This window comes from Suricata suricatta, chromosome 9 (genome assembly GCF_006229205.1).
Source record: "Suricata suricatta isolate VVHF042 chromosome 9, meerkat_22Aug2017_6uvM2_HiC, whole genome shotgun sequence".
In the NCBI taxonomy this organism is placed as follows: Eukaryota; Metazoa; Chordata; class Mammalia; order Carnivora; family Herpestidae; genus Suricata; species Suricata suricatta.
The window spans coordinates 71,322,615-71,338,002 of record NC_043708.1 but is presented as its reverse complement, the minus strand read 5'-3'; the positions used below and the strand labels follow the sequence as shown (position 1 = coordinate 71,338,002).

The window sequence follows — 15,388 nt, the reverse complement described above, 5'->3', positions numbered from 1 at the left end:
TTTTACCAACTCTGGTTAGTCCTGCATCCTGTGTCCCTGTGTGATCACAACTTTCCTGCTCTGTGTCACATAGTCAGGACTGTAGGGCGAGGGATTGGGTACATACTTCAGCAGTGTGCGTCTGTCTCCAGTGTAAACAAAGTCAAAGGCATCATCCATGTTTTCTGTTTGCCTTAGAATGTTATTTAACTTTATTGATTGACCTAAGTAGTTTTTTGGTTTTGGTGATTTGGATTACAATAGATTATTATAGGATTTGGCCTTTAGTGTGTTATTGTTTTAAGACCTTATTTGACTTCCAACAAAGAGATTCTCAAAAATACTGTAAAGGTATTAAACATCAGGACACAATATTATTTAAAAACTCCCTTTGATAAATCATTTGTTCAAAAAAGTGTTTTTTCTCCAAATAGAGTTTTAGGTATTTTTACATATACTTAAACTAAAAGATCTTGTAATTCTTCTTTTTTTTTTTTTTTTTTTTGAGAGACAGAGAGAGACAGTGCGAGCAGGGGAGGGTCAGAGAGAGAGGGAGACACAAAATCTGAAGCAGGCTCCAGGCTCTGAGCTGTCAGCACAGAGCCCGATGTGGGGCTCCAACCCACAAACCGTGAGATCATGACCTGAGCTGAAGCCAGATGCTTAACCGACTGAGCCACCCAGGCACCCCAAAGGTCTTGTAATTCTTAAAAAATCAACAAAAAATTAAACTGATAAGAGGTTTGTTAATCAAAGATGTAAGCATTGACAGGTCTAACCACTGGAATAGCATTAAGAATATTCATATATAAACATTAATCACAAACATATATATGTAAAGATTTTTTTATTTATTGTAAAGATTTTATTTATTTGTTTGTTTATTTTAAGTAGGCTCCAAGCTCAACATGGGGCTCAAACTCACAACCCTGAGATCAAGTTGTGTGCTCTACTGACTGAGCCAGCCAGGTGCCCCTGTAAGATTTTATTTCTAAGTAATCTCTACATCCAGCATGGGGCTCAAACTTACAACCCGGGATCAAGAGGTGCATGCTCTACTGACAGAGCCAGCCAGGCACTCACAATCTCAAACATATTTTATCTTCATATTATTTAAAAAGAAATCAATGGGTATAATCATGTCCAGTAATTATTAATAATACTGAATGTGTCTTGCTTTATAGAATCCATAGAAATATTAATAATAGACTTTGTCTGCAAAGAGAAAAATATATTTCTTTTTTATTACCTGATTTTCAGAAGGGAGATAATTTCTTTTAGGATGGATGGATGGTATTTTCTATGACTAGAGCAGAAATGGAAGACAAACTTAGAGAACATGTATATGATAGCAATTATGAAAACTTATTTTGTATCAGCTAGAGGGAGTATATACGATAAATATGCTCCTACCTTAGGCAAATGATATGCTTCTAAAATTTTTTATGAATATCATATTTTCATAAGTCAATTCACATTAGCATTATGCTAAAAAGGCAGTTATTTAGAGAACATTCATAATGAATCTATGAATAGTAAAAAAAAAAAAAAACCCTTAGTTCATCTTTCTTCTCCTAGCTGTGGTGCACACATCTGGGTGCACTTTCCCAAAGGACCTGCTGGGAGAAGGCTGGAGGGCACACCTGCCTCTGTCTGGCTCTGGACATTCCGTCTGGCCTGCATGGGGACAGGGGCTGCGGTGGTGGGTCTGAGGGACAGGCTCCTTTTCTAGGCAGAGGCAGCAGGAGACAGTGGTTTTGATTTGAGGTAGCGTGAGGTAGAATCTCTGGAAAGGAAGGGACGGTCTGCAGGACTAAGCTACTCTAAGAGAGTTTTAGAAAGAGAACAGTCTTTCTCTTTTCTTTTTAATTACTTATTATTTTTTAAATGATACTTTCAAATTTCATTTATTTTTATTTTTTTTAATGCCTCTTTATTTTTGGGAAGGGGAGAGAGAGAGAGAGAGAGAGAGAGAGAGTGAGCAAGTGGAGGAGGGGCAGAGAGAGAGGGAGACAGAAGATCCAAAGTGGGCTTCACACTGACAGCAGAGAGCCTGTGCAGGGCTTGAACGCACAAACTCTGAGATATGACCTGAGCCAAAGTTGAAGGCTCAACCAACTGAGCCACCCAGGCACAACCCTCCTTTAAAAACTTTAAAAAAAAGTTTATTTATTTTTGAGATAGAGCATGAGCAGGAGAGGGGCAGAGAGGGGGAGAAGCAGGCTCCAGGCTCTGAGCTGTCAGCACAGAGCCTAATGTGGGGCTCCAACTCACAAGCCATGAGATCATGACCTGAGCTGGAGTGGGATGCTTCATCAACTGAGCCACCCAGTACCCCTCGTTTTCTTTTTCTTCTTTTTTCTTTTAAGTCTATTTATTTATTTTGGGAAAGAGAGAGGACAAGCAGGGGAGGGGCAGAAAGAGTAAGAGAGAGATACAGAATCCCAAGCAGGATCTGCACTGTCAACACAGGCCCGATGTGGGGCTTAAACTCGTGAACCATGAGATCATGACTTGAGCTGAAACCAAGAGTCGGACATTTAACTGACGGAGCCACTCAGGTGCCCCCACTTTTTTCCCTCTTTTCTAGATATAAAGGAGCCAGCCTAGAAAAAAAAAGAAGAAAACTAATTGGATAGTTTTCCCTCTTAATTTATCTGTGATTTTTTCTTATAGGGCTGTTAATTTTTTGAAGTTGTGGCACCATAAGCTATTTAAATTGAGAGTGAAGCAAACTTAGATTCATTAATTAAGAAAACATTTTAAGTATCCACATGGTGGCTAATTTGATATAGGTTCAAAAATTTCCTGTTTTAAATAGTTTTTGGTATTGTTAAGGTCATCATACAAAATAGTTGCACTTTTGTTTTTAATTTATTTTTATTTTTTAAAACTTAAAAAATTTTTAATGTTTATTTTTGAGAGAAAGAGACAGAGCATTATCAGTGGAGGGGCCGAGAGAGACAGAGACACAGAATCCAGAGCAGGCTCCAGGCTCTGAGCTGTCTGCACAGAGCCTGACGTGGGGCTCGAACTCATGAACCATGAAATCCTGACCTGAGCCAAAGTCAGATGCTTAACTGACTGAGCAACCCAGGTGCTCCTTTTAAAACATAAAAAATTATTTATTTATTTATTTATTTATCTATCTATCTATTTATTTATTTATTTAAAGAGCTAGGAGTGGCAGAGAGAGAGGTAGAGAGAGAGAGAGAGAATCCCAAGCAGGTTCCACGCTGTCAGCACGTGGATGTAGGGCTCGAACTCATAACTGTAAGATCATGACCTGAACTGAAATCATGAGTCAGATGCTCAAATAACTGAGCCACCCAGGTGCCCCTAAAACAGTTGCACTTTAATATCAAAAATATATAATTAAAAAAAGAAGAAGCTAGTGATATCACTGATACAATCAATATTTAAAACAGAAATAATTAGGTGCAGGGGTTTTGGCCTGGAAATTCAAGGGAGAGGCTTCCAGGGATGGAGTGGGAGAGGATGGCATGAAGAGCACAAAATCAGGGAGGGTGCGACCCTCTTTACAGAGTCAGATAAGTCATAGGTTTCAGGGTTCCCTTCACTAGGAAGCAAACTCACTTTGAGCCCGTTGCAGGCAGTTCCTCTTTCGTTTGTAAAAAATCAGATTATTCCAGAGGTTTGGCCTGTTTTTGGCATGTCTACACTGACCTGGGGTTTTGTATAGAGCACCTTAGGGTTGAGGGGCTTCTCTGTGCAGAGCGGATACACATCGCTAAGGCTGGGGCATGACGAATGACCCAGCATTGAGTTCTTCACCCTTGTTTGCCTTTAGGACAAGACTCAGACCACAGCCCTTTTAGGCCATGAGGCAGCCTGGGCAGAGACAGAACATGGAGAATGAACAGAGTTTGGGTGCAGTGGGGAGACAGAACCCATATTTTATTCTAATCATCCCATCAGTGTCCTTACACTGTAAATGAAAAAAGAAAAAAAACCCCAAGTTTATCTGTTAAGAAACTTTCACAAATTTGTATCAGGACACCTGGGTAGTTCAGTGAGTTTAGCAACTGATTCTTGGTTTCTGCTCAGGTCATGAAACAGCATCGTGGGATGGAGCCCAATTTAGGATTGGGCCTGCTTAAGATTTTCTCTCTCTGTCTCTCTCTCTCCTTCTCCCTCTGCCCCCCTCCCCTGCTTGTATGCTCTCTTTCTCCAAAATAAAAAAAAAATAAAAGAAATGTTATTCTAATAAAAAAAGAATAGAAAAGGAAAGAAAAGAAAAGGTATGCAATAAAAGGCCTTCCAGCCTTCAAGGAAGTTGACTACGTAATCTCATCACTGGGAAAAGACGGTTAAGATGCTCATTCCTGACTATGTTTGCTCAGTAACACTGATACAGCATTTATATTTCTTTATTATCTCTTCCAAAATATAGAAAAGATAAATGTTTAAAACTGTTTCAATTCAGAGAAGAAAGTTCCCAAATCTGGAGAAAAGCTGATTTAATTCAAAATCAATATGCTTCATGTGTTAATTTTGTGAGTGGAGGGTGAGGTAAGGAAGAAGGTGCGGCAAAGAGACACATCATATAGAGTTTTTGACAAATTTACTAAAACTCCTAACGTGTGGAAGTTAAGTCTTTGCTCCCAGTGTGAACTGACCTCCTATTAGAATGTTTCCCTCACTGGACTCACGTGGGCACAACAGCAAAACGTTGGAGGAGGCTGGTCCTTCTCTGGTCGAATGTGAGTGCGTGAGGAAAATGTCCTTCAGAGCATCCCCTTCGCTTGTGGGGATACGTAACTGGGTCTCTGCTTTGGAATGGAATTAAAATCTTCCAGGAGAATGAAACATTGACTATTCTAATAGCCTATGAGATCCTCTGCCCTTGAACGCTCTGCATCAATTGAAACTTCTCTACTTAAGTGTCTTGAACTTTACATCAGTTACATTATTAGCCAGATCTTTGATTGAGGGTTTCTTTCTTTCTTTTTTTTTTTTGTTTGTTTATTTTAAACACTATCAAGAGATTTGTAGAGAACTATTTGCCTCTGGGGAGTTCTACCCTGAATCATTTCCCCATGAGAACTACACTCCCCTGATCCTCATTATTTTTTGTTTTGACAGCAAGAAGGAATCATTTCTACATCGAGAAAGTGAGCTGTGAAGACCAGCATGATCTGTTCCGATGACCTCTAATTTCTGTGATTCCTCTCTTTGAAGGGTTGGGATCACACTTTTATCCACATGATACTCAGAAAATGTATCTAATTCTTGGGATGCCTGAGTGGCTCAGTCAGTTAAGTGTCCAACTCTTGATCTCAGGTCTTGATCTCAGCTCAGGTCTTGATCTCAGGGTCGTGATTTCAAGCTAATCATTGGTCTACATGTTGGGTGTTAGGTCTACTTGAAAAAAATGTATTTAATTTTTAATAATTGAGTTATTTTTTCTTACATGTTCCCACTTCTCTAGATATTGAGAGTGAAAAAAAATCCCTTAAATTTAGGTCAGTTAATTACAGTTTAGTCACCACCAGCTTGAAGTCTTGGGTGACCCCATTCTTCTTGTGGAGAAAGAGGATGGTTTCAGATTGTTGGAGTGCTCCTTGGATAGTTGCCCTTGACTTTGTGGGGAGTGGCAGTTCTGGTCGGCTCCTTGGACCATGCAGGCGAGGTGGCCCCATCTGGAATTGCGTGTGGAGTGGCTTGCTCTTCTCAAACTGATCTGGCATCAGATGTGTGCCGAAGGTGGTTTCAACTGGCTTACTGCTAAATTTTCAAAACTTTTATGAGCTCTTTGTTAAGTTTGCAATTAAATTTAAATATAAGCTTACAATTAAATGTATACTTTTCAGTTAAATATATTAGAAATGAAATAACACTCAAATTATCACTTATAATTATTTTTCTTTAAAAATTTTAAAAAAGATTTTATTAAAAATATTTTATTTTTATTTAAAAATTTTCTTTAATGTTTTATTTATTCTTGAGAGGGTGCAAATGGTGGAGGGGCAGAGAGAGAGGGAGACAGAGAACTCAAAGTGGGCTCTGCACTGATAGCAGTGAGTCCAATGTGGGGCTTGAACTCATGAACCATGAGATCATGACCTGAGCTGAAGTCAGATGCTCAACTGACTGAGCCATCCATACGCCCTCCAAAATGATTTTATTTTTAAATAATCTCTACACCCAAATGGGGCTTGAATTTATAACCCCTAGATCAAGAGTCATATGCTCTACCAACTGAGCCAAGCAGGCCCCCTATTTTTCTATATTTACTAGTATCTGTCAGATTATTCAAATCTATCCGATTTTTATGGTGGAAAATAGCATACAATGGTGTACTGTCCTTACCAACTCTATACACAATGGTGTCATGTTGGAGTCTGAAATTGACTATAGTAGGAATATTTAAACCCTGGAAATTTTTGGGCTCCTGGGTGGCTCAGTTAGTTGAACATCCGACTCTTGATTTCAGCTTGGATCATGATCTCACGGTTTGTGAGTTCAGGCTCCGTGTGGTGACAGTGCGGAACCCACTTGGGATTCTCTCTTTCTGCCCCTCCCCTGCTTCATTTCATCTGGACCACTTAATAGAGCACAGACCTAGATGAATGGTAGCAGGGCTTTAGTTATTTAGCAAGGGTTCATCATATTCTGAGCAATGTTTAAAAAGAAAGCTAGTTTGAAATATAGGGACAGAGTCTCATAAGGAATTTTGTCACCTTGCCAAGTTTTACATGATGTCAGTTGTAATATGAGACAGTTGAAAAGGACTAGATGCTTTTAAAGCTTTCCTTTGATTCTAAATTTTTATATTAAAAATTTTAAGGTTTTATTTATTTAAGTAATCTCTACACCCAACATGGGGCTCAAACTCAAGACCCCGAGATCAAGAGTCACATGCTTTTCCAACTGAGCCATCCAGGCGCCCCTAAATTTCTATATTTTTGATAGGGAAAAACAATACCGATAGTTTGGGGGCATATGTGAGAATGTGTGAAAATGAAATGGCAATGCCCTATGGTGCCCACAAGATGGCAGTATTATATCTACTGTAACCAGGCACTACATTCCACCCACATGCAGTAAGTAGAAAATGATCATCCCAGAGCATTCACAAGGGATACACATTGCCTTTAACTTTTTCTTTTTCTTTTTTTTTTTTTTGCTTCCACCGTGTTTATTTTCGTTTTTATCCCAGTTGCATGAAGCTTATTACAATTTTCTCATTACTGACACGGACAGTTTGTTTCCCATTTTCTACCCATTTTTACAAAACATGGGGAAAATGAACAAACACGCTGTTTGGACAAAGTCGAGTAAGGTGAGGAGGCAGGCAGCAAACCCTACACATTTGCTATCCATCTGTTGTTGCACAAAAGGCTGCTGTTGTTAAAGAGACTTACTTCTGTAGACACAGGAATTTTCATGTGTACTTAGGAAGTCAAGGAAAGCCTGTGGTCAACGTGGACCCAGCAGTAGCTTCAGCAGTCTTGATTCCATCGGCTCAATTCTGACCCTGTGTGACAAAAACGAGCAGCAAAGATTCAAATTCACGGTCAGACAGGAGATTCCAAAAACAAAACTATGTTTATAGCAGGGCTCAATAAATAGCTTTTTTTTTTTTTGCATAATACATTGATCTCAAGTGTAGTGAAATTCTCCAACAAATATCAACATAGATTTAAATAAATTTTATTTTTATTTTTTAAATTTTTATTTATTTATTTTAACATTTATTTATTTTTGAGAGACAGAGAGAGACAGAGCATGAACAGGGGAGCATCAGAGAGAGAAAGAGACACAGAATCTGAAGCAGGCTCCAGATTCTGAGCTAGTGGTCAGCACAGTGCCTGATGTGGGGCTTGAACCCATGAACCATGAGATCATGACCTGAGCTGAAGTCAGATGCTCAACCGACTGAGCCACCCAGGTGCCCCATATTTAAATAAATTTTAAGAAGAAGAGCTTTACTGAGGTTAATTCAAATATAGTTCACCACCCTTTCAGAGTGTACAACTCAGTAGCTGTTAGTGTGCTTATAAACCTGTGCATTGACCACCAATTCCTGAACATTTTCACTGCTCCAAAAAAGAAGTCCCATACTCATTAGCAGTCTCTCTTTTTTCTTTTAAATGTTATTTTTCATTTTTCTGAGAGAGAGATAGAGAGAGAGAGAGAGAGAGAGAGACAGACAGACAGACAGACAGACAGACCAGGGGAGGCTCAGAGAGAAAGGGAGGCACAGAATCCAAAGCAGGCTCCAGGCTCTAAGCTGTCAGCACAGAGCCCAACGTGGGGCTCAAACTCATAAACTGTGAGATCATGACCTGAGCTGAAGTCAGACACTTAACCTACTCAGCCACCCAGATGCCCCTAGTAATATCTCTTCACCTTCCTTACCCCTTCTGCACCCCAATCCTGGTAGCCTACTTTCTGTTTCTGTGGATTTGCCTATTATGAATATTTCACACAAATGGATCATATAATATGTGGTCTTTTGTGTCTGGCTTCTTTTACTTGGCATCATGTTTTCAAGCTTCATCTGTGTTGTGGCAGGTATCAGAACTTCATTCCTTAGAATGAAATATTGCCATTTGTAGCAAAGTGGATGGACCTCGAGGGTGTCATGCTAAGTGAAATAAGTCAGGCAGAGAAGGACAGATACCATATGTTTACACTCAGGTCTAACAGGAGAAACCTAACAGGACTATAGGGAGAGGAAGGGGGATAGAAAGCTGGGGAGAGTTAGGGACACAAATCATGAGAGACTATTGAATACTGAAAACGAACCATGGACTGAAGGGGGAGGGGGAGGGAGGGAAGGGGGTGAGGGTCATGGTGGGGGGCACTTTTGGGGAGAAGCACTGGGTGTTATATGGAAACAAATTTGAAAATAAACTATTAAAAATAAATTAATTAATAAGAAAAAAAAGAACTTCATTCCTTTTTGTGGCTGAATGCTATTCATTGTATGATTATACCATATTTTGTTTATCCATTTATTTGTTGATGGGCATTTTGGTTTTTATACTTTTTGGCTGTTTGAATAATGCTGCTATGACCATTCATGTGCACTTTTTTTTGTTGGACATATGGTTTTATTTCTTTTTTTAAAAATTTATTTATTTTATTTTTTTTTTTTTTGAAATTTTATTTTATTTTTTTTTACGGTTTTATTTCTTTTGGAATATACATAGGAGTGTAATTCCTGAGTCATATGCTCTACGTTTAACATTTTGAAGAACAGCCAGATTTTTCTCAGTGGCTGCGCCATTTTGCATTCCCACTGGCAATGTATGAGGATTCCAATTTCTCCACATCTTCAATACACTTGTTATTGTCCATCTTTTTAAAAAAATGTTTATTTCTTTTTGAGAAAGAAAAGAGAGAGAGAGAGAGAGAGAGAGAGAGAGAGAGAGAGAGAGAGAGAGAGAGAAGAGAGCAGAGAGAGAATCCCAACCAAGCTCCACACTGTCAGTACAGAGCTCGATGTGGGGCTCGAACCCATGAGCCACGGGATCATAACCTGAGCAGATACCAAGAGTTAGATGTTTAACTGACTGAGCCACCCTTGTGTCCCATCCATCTTTTTTATTGTTTCTGTCTTTGATAGTAAATGGTATTAGTGAGAGGCCAATGGGTTTGGAAAAATATTATCAGATCACAGGATATTTCTTTCTGGAATATCTTGATAAATAATGTAAGAACTGGTTGGAGTTTTTCCTTTTTTGTTTTCTTTTTTGTTTAATTCTCATTTTCTTCCTCCCTTATTTCCCCCCATATCTTCTTTCTCTTGTATCTCACTTCTTTCTTTTCAGCTCTCTCTTTTTAATGTTTATTTATTTCTGAGAGACAGAGAGACAGAGCATGAGCAGGGGAAGGGGACAGAGAGAGAGAGAGAAGGAGACACAGAATCTGAAGCAGGCTCCAGGCTCTGAGCTGTTGGCACAGAGTCCAACGCGGGGCTCGAACTCACAAGCTGTGAGATCATGACCAAAGTTGGACACTCAACTGACTGAGCCACCCAGATGCTCTCTTAGTTCTCTCTTTTAAATTAAATAATGAAACTTACTCAGTTTCACGGTAAGCAGTAGAAGTGTGCAGGAAAAAAATCCCCTCATTCCCGTCTCCCTGGAGCCCCTAATGTAACCAGTGTTAGTAGTTCACTAAGTGTGTCCCACACTTTTTAAAGGTTATCTCTATCTCTATTTCTATGTCTTTACATATTACAAATACATGTGTAAGGGACTCCTGGCTGGCTCAGCGGGAAGAGCATCTTAGTCTTGATCTCAGGATCATGAGTTTGAGCCCCACATTGGGTGTAGAGATTACTTAAATAAATAAAACATTAAAAATATGTCTATAATACATATATTGACAGATATAAGACCATTTAACATCCATCACTCTGCAACTGGCTTTTGAAAATTTTTTGTTTTTTGGAGAGAGCGTATAAACGTGAGCAGGGGGAGAGGGGCTGGGGAGGAGAGGGGGAGGGAGAAAGATTCCTAAGCAGGCTCCACACTCAGCACGGAGCTCTACATGGGGCTTGATCCCATGATCCTGGGATCATGACCTGAGCTGAAATCAAGAGTTAGACGCTCAACCGACTGAGCCACCCAGGCATCCCTCTTTTTAATTTTTTGAAGAACTATTTCTACATTGGCTGTTGCAAGAATACTTAAAGCATAACCAAATTCCCTTCTCTCTTTAACTTTCAAAACATATGTGACACACAGACACATATTCAATGTGCTCACACACACACTCCACCTGAAGGTGATTCCTTTCTATTTTGTTGTGTCATGCAAAAGGGAAACTGTTAACATTGTCAAATTGACTACTTTTGCCTGTCCCTTGTGTTATCCTTTCTATTCTTCTCATCTCTGTTCTTTACACACAATTCTATTGTTCAGCGTCCACAGAATCCCTTGGACTACCACCGGTGGCTCCGTCAGTGGAAAATGTTCCTGTGAGGACCCTGCTCTAAGGGAACCCACAGCTGCTCCTGTGGAAGCTTAAAGTCACCCATCAAGAAAGGAGCCCCCCACCTGTTGGGGCCCATCCAGCCAAAAAGCCTGTGGAGGTGATTCCACTGTGACGGCAAAGCCTCCGGGGGGAGCGTATGTAATCGCAAAGTCCCTAGCCTTGTCTAGGAAGGCGCTACCCTGGATAATGGTTGGCCCTACCCCCATTTGAGGATCAGGACAAAAGAACAAAGGTCCTGGGAGACTGGGGTGCAGTGCTGTGTGGCCTGTAGGGACCCTGCTTCCCCTGCTTGAAAATGTGTGCGCTTGACTGCTTGACCTAAGTGGATCAAAGACTGGGGTTAGTTCTCCTATTGTTCATGCCACTTGGTAATTGTGGTTTCAGTAAATGGGCAGATTTTCTGATTGAAACTTCCCCCCTAGTTAGAGGAACCTTACTCAGAGACTATTGTTTGAACTTTTAAAGAAAAATAGCCTTGTCATAAGCTTCAGTTAATATTACACTATATACACAAAATAAGAACCCCGCTGATGTATTTTTAGTGATAAATTATGTTTTTTGACCTTCTGTATTGTACTTCATTTCTGTCTTTAACTTTCTGTTCTCTCTTCAGTGAAAACAATGATCTATTCTAAAACATGTGATTCTTAAGAAGTTACAAACAATGTAATCATTAAAAGAAAGATGTAATCACCTATGGTATATAAGACACCAAGTTTCACAGTAAAGTGTGGTCTCTTCCACCATTCATGTTGTCTGTGTTCTTTCTCGTAGATATTTCACCGACACCAACCCCCTACTCAGGGACCCTTAGACTCTGGTGCGTGGGCTGGTCCCCCGCACCCACCCCCAGCCCCAGGTGTTTCTTCTGGGTTTTGATTCCAGATTGGATTTTCTACCCTCACCCTGAGGGAGGGCACGGACCTTCTGCGGTTCCGATGGCTCAGGCATTGGGATGCAGTGCCTGGCCGGGGGGGTCCTGGGTCAGATGTGGGGAGTTTCCCTTCTTTATGTTCCCCTGACGGTGGGAAGTAAATCTCAAGTCAGTAGCAAATACCTAGGGGGTTTTCAAAATAATTTTCTTACCAGCTAAGTGTTTGTAACTTCTGGTATTTGTAATGAAGAGATCTTTCCTTTTTAAAAATTTTTTACTTTATTTTAGGCACAGGTGACAAGTATATTTCTTTTTATCGTTATTAAAGTTTTCTCCAATGTATTTCAGTAAGTGAGTATTTTATTTCATTCCACTGTTGGTCACAGTTTGAGCCCTACACACTCTTCCCTTTCACCGCAAAGGGAACTCCTCTGTATGTAGCCACGCACTCATCATTAGTGCAGATCTCTGGCTGGATCTGCTCCCAAATCTTCTTCTTAGGATTTAGCTCCTTGTCAGGCTGTCCAGGAAAAGCATCAAAAACAATTCTGTGTCCAGGAACAGACCCAGTAGGAGGTGCCGAGGTTTCCACCTTCCCAGGGGAACTAGCACACATCACCACTGCCTGAGACATTACTCCCCGCAGGTTTCAAGTTTCAAAGTAAAATCACCATCCGATTTTGCATCTGCTCAAGAGGAACATGACTCACCAGGCCACTGACGACTGTCCTTGGGGCTGCTTCTCCAACATCTACTTCTTCTACATATAAAGAATCTGCATTGGGATGTTTTCTGGCAGCGATGATGCAACCAACTCGAAGATCCAGACGAGAAACATCTATTGGCTAAGAGTCAGCACTTCCTGCTGCTGGCTGTTGTTTTTTCTCCTTTTTCTCTTTAATTCCAATTTTCTCCTTCATCTTTTCTTCTGCTCTTCCTCCTGCCATCTGTTCTTTGGCACCAGAAGATATAGTTGTTATTGGTATAGACTGTATCACTTTTTCAGAAACCAGGGAGTAAGCTTGCAGTGAAGTACCAGATGGGAATAGTCTTTGTTACATCACTCCATTTTGAATTTCTGCCTGAATTAGGTCTTGTTTCAATTCTTCAATTTCTTTCTTTAATTTAGCATTTTCAACTCGAAGTTTCTTGTCTTCTCTCAAAGTTGCCTGCAAAGTTGCTTTCTCCTTAAGAAGAGTGACTTGCTGCTTTAAATATTCAATAATTTGATCTGCGTCTGCGCCCTTTCCTTCCAGTCTCTTCAGGACAACACCATTCGTTGCCTTTTTGCCAAGAAATGGCAGAAAATCATAAATCAGGGGACAGAGCAACCTGGAGAGCCTCAGCGGGTAGCCTTGGTCTGAAGGAGCCTTTTCGGATCCATATTTTCCTGCTGTGGTGCTAACTGTCCCTGTGTTCCTACTACCGCTGGTGCTGTCAGAGCTGCTACTACAGTGCTGCTGGTACTACCGCTGGTACTACTATTACTACTACTATTGCTACTGCTGTTACTTCACTGTCACTTATTTCTATCTAAGGAACTCCTCCAGCAGTGGAAGTTTTCTCCTTTTTAAAAAAAGTTTTATTTATTTTTGAGAGAGAGAGAGAGAGAGAGAGAGAGAGAGCGAGCTAGAGTGTGAGTAGGGGAGGAGAAGACACGCGGGCACACACACACACACACGCACACGCACACACACACGCACAGAATCTGAAGCAGGCTCCAGGCTCCAGGCTCTGAGCTGTCAGCACAGAGCATGATGTGGGGCTTGAACTCATGATCCATGAGATCATGACCTGAGCCAAAGTTAGATGCTTAACCGACTGAACCACCCAGGCGGCCCAGCAGTTTCCTCCTTTTAAATAATGATGTGGCTTGCAGAAGTGCTGCCCTGCTAAGGATCTGTGTCTTCTCACAGGCGCTGCGGGACAAGGCGTTCAGCAGCCCGAGGGGGTGATGGCTCTGGAAGGAGCCTCTGTGCAGGTCAACTGCACGTCCGGGACGGCTGGGTCCAGCGGGCTGTGTTGGTACCAGCGACATGATGGCGGAGCACCCACACATCTGTCCTAAATGTTCTGGATGGTTGGGAGAGGGGAGATGGCTTTTCTTCATTCCTTAGTGTCTCTGATGCATCCAGTTACCTCCTCCTGACGGAGCTGTCGATGACAGACTGTCTCTGTGCCCTGAGAGACGCGGTGACTGCGAGCCTTCTTCAGCTGCACAGAAATTCAGAGGTGACCGTGGCAGTGAGAAGTTGTATTTCCTGAGCGTATGTCTGCTTACACTTCTGGTTTTAAACTTGGAAGAATGTAGCAGCGAACTCTGAAAGCGAATCTTAGTATTTCTGAACCATTGACGACTCTCTCTCTTTCTTCTGATTTCCCTCCTCCTTCTGCTTATTTGTACTTCCAAGATCCCCCTAAAGGCAGAAGATAGAATTTGCTTTTGGGGGAGGCTCTTTATTCAGAGGAAGGATCCCTTGGCGAGTACTTTTGTTTATGCAAAACAGTAAGTCATGTACTCATTCATTTATCCTTGTGAGGCTCTGAGATTTGTGAAGCAAATGCAAATGTCTCAGCTTGAGATGTTGATGTTGCATTTAATTCTGTGAAATATGTCCTCATTTTTGTATTTCTTGGAGGGATTATTTTGATATTATTTAACTTAGTGGATTTATCCTGCACATTGAAGAGTGCAAGGTCTGTGAACTTAGGGAGTGAAGGGAAGGTCACAGAGCACTCCCCTTTGTGGAAAGGGGGAGTGAGGTCATGCAATGAAGCGGAGGGCAGGTGGGGAAGGACACCGACAGCAGGAAATGCCCACGAATGCACCAGATGATGGGCACACACAGTAAACTCTAACATCGAATTTAAAGATTTTCTTGTTTTGCATTGTAATTTGTTGAAACATTTTTTTATAACGATTGCCACTTCAGATAGCTGTGAAATTAGGTGATTAACTAGTTGTTACTTAACCTTCTAATTTCTGTATAAGTCTAATTACATGAAACAGAAGTTGGTGTTTTGATTTTTTACTTTGCTTTTCTGTTTTGAGTGTCATTGCAACTACTGTATTGTAAAGGATGGAAAATAATTGCATATGTTAAAAATATGAAACTTTATAAAGTAAAAAAATTTTTTTTATTTTTTTATTTTGAGAGAGAGAGAATGTGTGAGCAGGGGAGAGGAGGTGAGGGAGAGAGAGAAGGAATCTTTTTTTTTTTAAACTTAGATTGTATTGTAGTTTCACTTAACAGTATATAAAATGCTGTGTTGTGACAGGTATCAACTATCCTTTAGATACTGAATCATTTCTTCTTAAGCACTACTAACTGCTTGTTTTTCCTGAAGCTAGATCATTCTGAATGTTTTCTGTTAGACCTATGAGTGGAAACATATGGTTTCTGTCCTTCTCTGCCTGGCTTACTTGGCTCAGCATGACACCCTCAAGGTCCATCCACTTTCCTATGAAGGGCCATATGTCATTCCCTCTCATTGCCATGTAGTACTCCATCGTGAATATATACCATAGCTTCTTGATCCACTCATCAGGTGATGGACATT

At 40.7% G+C, this 15,388-nt stretch overlaps 1 pseudogene; it reads right to left on the bottom strand.

The window, feature by feature from the left end:
- Window positions 1–12,187: 12,187 nt before the first annotated feature.
- On the bottom strand, window positions 12,188–13,865 carry LOC115302241 (annotated as a pseudogene).
- Between the last annotated feature and the right edge of the window lie 1,523 nt (window positions 13,866–15,388).